The following is a 6,576-nucleotide window of genomic DNA, read 5'->3' as shown; positions in this document are numbered from 1 at the left end:
TTTAGGAGAATAACATCTGACTTTAATTGGAAACACCCAATATATATTTTTTACAACTAGAAAATACAACATATCTAACAGAATTTAGGTATATGTTTGTTCCCCACTGATAATTCAGACACAAAATTCTTGAAATGCCAAGCTGAGCCAAAGTAACAGAACGAACTGAAACGAGAAAATGACATAAAACACTGGACAGAAGACCTAGACTAAACATGTCCAGACCCACTGAATGCTGCACTAGTCTGATAGTCCTGGCTAAAAGAAGACAAGTTAGATCCCAAATGCACTGAATATGAGGTACAATACGAGATTCACTTCATACACTAACATTAGTAGTACAATCTTTTCTTTTTTTTGCATACCAGCAAACTAGATTTCAGTGGAAATCTACAGTCATTAAGTCATTGTGCTACAGTCCACAACAAGAAGTTGTATTTCTTGGCTCCGTGCATGCAGTTATAAATTCTGTCACTAGGGGGTTAGTGTGCTTTCTAGATATCTTCTACACAATTTTGCTGTGTGAACTGGAGCCACACACAGAGGCTCTACACCAGAATCCCTCAATACGTGTCAAGACATCCTGGTCATGTTTCAGGGTTATAGGAAACAAAATAATAATAATTATATATATATATATATATATATATATATATATATATATATATATATATATATATATATATATATATAAAATCATTTTATTTACTTTAAATAAAAACAAATGTTAAATATAGCCTATATATATTGAGTCCATGTCCGTTTAATCGCCAATGGTAAAGTGCACATCCAACAGGGATAATGCGACGGCCGCCATTGTACGGGCATGATTTGGAGTGAGCAACCAGCTTAGTGAAATTAGACATAGGCTACATCTTCATGTCTGTGACATTGTTTACCGAGCATGATGACTGATGATCTGAAAATAAGTTGACTATTAAAAAGAACAGCTGAACATCAGTTCACAAATAAAATACATTGTTTAAATTGTTACTGTCTGTATATATATATATATATATATATATATATATATATATATATATATATATATATATATATAAATGTAAAAATGCTTAAAACACTTAACTTGATGAGATTTATACTTGGTTTTAATTAATAGGCCTAGAACATTAATTACAATTTAAATACCATTAAATACAATGAAAACATACAAAATAGAAATTTAGTTGGTTTCTATTTTTTATGTATTGTAATGTTTATTTAACCAGGAAAATGTGGCAACATTATGTGTAACTGGGACATGATGAATTTACATTTGATTAATAAAAGACTTTGCCTCCTCATTTCAGAACACCACTATAACTTTGATAAGATTTATATATATTATATATACTTTAAAGTATACAGATCTTATACAGGCTATATTTTATTTCAGCTAGTTGCCAAGGCAACATTTCTCATTTTGTTTAACTTAATGTTCTAAAATAACAAACAAAAATTTAAAACTATATAACCATATTTAAACAACAACAAAATAACATCAAAACACAACAAAATTGCTTAAACTTTAAAATGCAAAATAGAAAAAAGGCATTCAAAATATTAATAAAAACTAAAATAGTATCTCAATAATACTAAAAAAACATTTGGTATTTATCAAAAATGTATAATTTTTAAAATAGACTGTAATGATCATTATGTAAATATATGAGAGTATATGTAGTGTAATATTGGGTTAGTAGTTTTGAACACTTCCCTAACAACCCTTGAGGAAGGGATTGAGTTGCATCCTCTTCCCGCAGTGCCCTTTAAAGGTTAACTCTATAAAACGAGGAGCTCATGTGATAGTTAGTTAACCTGTCTGCAATTGATCATGTAGAGTAGACTCTGGTGAAGCTGTGAAATAATTTTGAGGATGTTGCATAAAGGAAATTATTTATTAATAAGGCTTCCCTCATTTATACATGAGTGTGAATGATACACAATGAGTTTATGCAGAATTTGACACCTTCCCAAACATACTTTATTAACCGTTTAAAAAAAAACCACCACAGTGCAATAGTTTTATTTGTGCAAGCTGTCATGTTATTACCAATAATAAGACCCAAAAAAATGTTCAGGATAATTTGTCACATATTAAGAATTTATTTTAACATTTTGCTTTTAAACCTACACCCTGAAGTTAGAAGCATACAAGTCTAAAAGAATAAGGGTATGTTTACACGACAACAATGCAATAAAACGGAAAAGTTTTTCCTTTGCGTTTTCCATGTACAGACGACAACATTATCAAAATGATTCCTGTTCACACGGATCCATGAAAACGATTAAAAAAAGCTGTATTCTGCTGCCAGGCCAGTAGTTGGCGATGCCAATTTGTTAAAGGGGTCATATAATGGTACATGCACTTTTACAAGTTGATTGCACTGAAATGTCTGGTGGCAGTGCCTGTACACAACCATCCTATCATGATAAAAATCCATCCAGTGGTTTTGTTTTAATCTCCTTATTCACCTTATTTTCGAACGCGGAAGTAAACATGGGTCCAATATCCGGTTTTTGTGCGGCACTTCCGTTTCCTCACTTCCCTGGGCTAAATAACGATATCGATCGCGAAGGATTATGCAGAGTTGACAGAAAAATGTTACACATGCGTAGCAGATGAATACTACAAAGAACTAAAGCCCCGCCTCACTCAGTTAGGGTACCGGACCTGGTTGAAAACACTCATGCATCTAGCTTTCAGAGTGCCAAAACTTAGCCGGCGCCTTCAGCACCGCCCTAAACACAGTCGAGCCAACGCTGGACTAATATATCTATGGAGGTATTTTGTCATGTCAAATGTATTAATAATGCCATCAGAATGCAACCAAAGCATAGGATAGCAATAAGTAGATGGCTATAAATAATTGTAAATCATACAAAATAAATGCCATGATCATGCCATTATGCCATGATCACTAGATTTTATACAGGGGTTACTATAATGATTTTGTTTCTCCTTGGAGTTTTTATCATGTAGTTTTTTATTGAGACTTCATAGCCCAGCCACTTTTCTGGTATCAGGTGGTCTTCTGTGTACGGAGCCCCTGAGGGGACCTGTGAAAAAAAATAAAAAATAGGACTTTCGCGTGCGCACGAGAAACTTTCGCGTGCGCACGAGAAACTATCGCGTGCGCACGAGAAACTTTCGCGTGCGCACGAGAAACTATCGCGTGCGCACGAGAAACTTTCGCGTGGGCACGAGAAACTTTCGCGTGCGCACGCGATAGTTTCTCGTGCGCACGAGAAACTTTCGGTTTGCATTATAGCGTCATTAATACAAATGTGGAAATATGGATGATGTATATATCATTTATGTTGTTGTTTGACATGTTTTGAAGTGTTTATTTTAGCAAAAATCTCAAGCAAGGTGCTATTAAAGACAAGACTTAGAGGCATATTTTAGTCACAATTCAAATAATTGTATTAACTTTGAATATACTTTGAATAAACTTTGTATTTGTATGTGTATTGATAAAAAATAAACAACAGGCTAATAATCTTCTGCTACTGAGATGAAGGAAACATTTTTTTAAAGAATTAAAGTTCACAAGATTGCTATTTATCTTGATCAAACTGTTCCGTCATCAGCTCTTCCTCAGTTCCGCACTGCAGAATAAAATAGTCATCCTCTGCTGCAGTTGTACGGATTCTTAACGCATTTATTGCAACTACATTTCATCTTTTTCTCATCAAACAACCAGATTAACGAATGCTTCGACACAACCCGTACCGAAGAGCCTAGACAGGTCTTTCTTCTGTATACTGTATACAGGGTGAATGACGACTGTTGGCCTACCATGGTCGCCCTCGTCAGTAAGTTTTAAATAATAATAATAATAATAATAATAATAATAATAAATTAAGATATAAATCAATATAATTCGTTGTAAATTAAATATTTTAAACAATAGCTGCAAAAAGGTAATTGACTGTATAGTCCTAACGTTCATGCATGAACTGTCATTCAGACTTACTGTCTAACAACCAGAGAACAGAGAACATCAGAGATATTAAAATACATACTCTTCTGAGTTTTATGATGTAGGCCTTTTTTTTATTAAAATGTATCGGCCTATAATTTATATCTCAAGGATGCGAGCTTGTGCGTGGCGCACTCAGTCATGTTGAGAGGGAAACACGCATTATATTATTAGGCTAGTCTATTCAGAAATAGTGTAAAAGACCTGTAAATAAAATACAACATTAACATTATAAACACTATTAATAACATATAGGCTATGCGTATTTTACTTCCCCATAGCCAAATCCTTAAATGAATGGAATCAGAAAACAACAAGAAATGAAAAATAAGTAACCACTTATAATAATAATAATAATAAATACATAGTAGTCTATAAAAATAGCCCATTGTGTCCTTTATTACAAACAACTTTTAGCCTATTTTAAACGCCAAGCCTAAACGAATTTATTTGAATCGAAACTGAAACTATAGGCTACCGCAAAGTTGGGTTCGCGCATCTTTCGTTCGGTCCAAAGTTTAATACTGAACAGGAATTAATAATCATTTAGGCTAATAATGAACCGGCTGTGATGTCAAGTTAATGGCAGAAGTGAACCGATGTTGTTAATATCGCGATTCGCCGGCGCCATCACTTGAATTTGTTCCTTGAATTTCTTTCTTTTTCAAAGGCATGACATTTTGTAGTCATTTTGAATGTACACAAATAAAAATATACATTTTACTGTTTCGAATGACAGAGTATGAAACGATAAAGTATTAAGTTATTTCCCCAACTGAGGAACAAATTAGGAACAACTGTTCCCCAACTGAGGAACAAACTAAATGATTATTAATTCCTGTTCAGTATTAAACTTTGGACCGAACGAAAGATGCGCGAACCCAACTTTGCGGTATAGTTTCAGTTTCGATTCAAATAAATTCGTTTAGGCTTGGCGTTTAAAATAGGCTAAAAGTTGTTTGTAATAAAGGGCACAATGGGCTATTTTTATAGACTACTATGTATTTATTATTATTATTATTATTATTATTATTATTATTATTATTATAAGTGGTTACTTATTTTTCATTTCTCGTTGTTTTCTGATTCCATTCATTTAAGGATTTGGCTATGTGGAAGTAAAATACGCATAGCCTATATGTTATTAATAGTGTTTATAATGTTAATGTTGTATTTTATTTACAGGTCTTTTACACTATTTCTGAATAGACTAGCCTAATAATATAATGCGTGTTTCCCTCTCAACATGACTGAGTGCGCCACGCACAAGCTCGCATCCTTGAGATATAAATTATAGGCCGATACATTTTAATAAAAAAAGGCCTACATCATAAAACTCAGAAGAGTATGTATTTTAATATCTCTGATGTTCTCTGTTCTCTGGTTGTTAGACAGTAAGTCTGAATGACAGTTCATGCATGAACGTTAGGACTATACAGTCAATTACCTTTTTGTAGCTATTGTTTAAAATATTTAATATACAACGAATTATATTGATTTATATCTTAATTTATTATTATTATTATTATTATTATTTAAAACTTACTGACGAGGGCGACCATGGTAGGCCAACAGTCGTCATTCACCCTGTATACAGTATACAGAAGAAAGACCTGTCTAGGCTCTTCGGTACGGGTTGTGTCGAAGCATTCGTTAATCTGGTTGTTTGATGAGAAAAAGATGAAATGTAGTTGCAATAAATGCGTTAAGAATCCGTACAACTGCAGCAGAGGATGACTATTTTATTCTGCAGTGCGGAACTGAGGAAGAGCTGATGACGGAACAGTTTGATCAAGATAAATAGCAATCTTGTGAACTTTAATTCTTTAAAAAAATGTTTCCTTCATCTCAGTAGCAGAAGATTATTAGCCTGTTGTTTATTTTTTATCAATACACATACAAATACAAAGTTTATTCAAAGTATATTCAAAGTTAATACAATTATTTGAATAGTGACTAAAATATGCCTCTAAGTCTTGTCTTTAATAGCACCTTGCTTGAGATTTTTGTTAAAATAAACACTTAAACATGTCAAACAACAACATAAATGATATATACATCATCCATATTTCTACATTTGTATTAATGACGCTATAGCAAACCTAAAGTTTCTCGTGCGCACGCGAAAGTTTCTCGTGCCCACGCGAAAGTTTCTCGTGCGCACGCGATAGTTTCTCGTGCGCACGCGATAGTTTCTCGTGCCCACGCGATAGTTTCTCGTGCGCACGCGCAAGTTTCTCGTGCGCACGCGATAGTTTCTCGAGCGCACGCGATAGATCTCGTGCGCACGCGATAGATTCTCGTGCGCACGCGAAAGTTTCTCGTGCGCACGCGAAAGTCCTATTTTTTTTTTTTTTTCACAGGTCCCCTCAGGGGCTCCGTATCTGTGGGTGCTCACTAAATGAAAAGAAAAAACATACGGTCGTTTCGATGGTTTCTTCAAATGTAAAGCTTGTAACCACAGGCGAAGGGATTCCTCAGGCCGGCGACACACTGGCTGCGTGGCGTGTCCTTTTTTATTTCGGCTTTATTTTCGTTCTAACCTGTTATATGTTAACAGGTTAGAACAGGTTAGAACCATAGACAGTAA

Source organism: Scardinius erythrophthalmus (assembly GCF_964197995.2).
Source record: "Scardinius erythrophthalmus genome assembly, chromosome: 3".
NCBI classification, from domain to species: Eukaryota; Metazoa; Chordata; class Actinopteri; order Cypriniformes; family Leuciscidae; genus Scardinius; species Scardinius erythrophthalmus.
The sequence above is the reverse complement of the archived record's forward strand: the minus strand, read 5'-3'. Positions refer to the sequence as shown.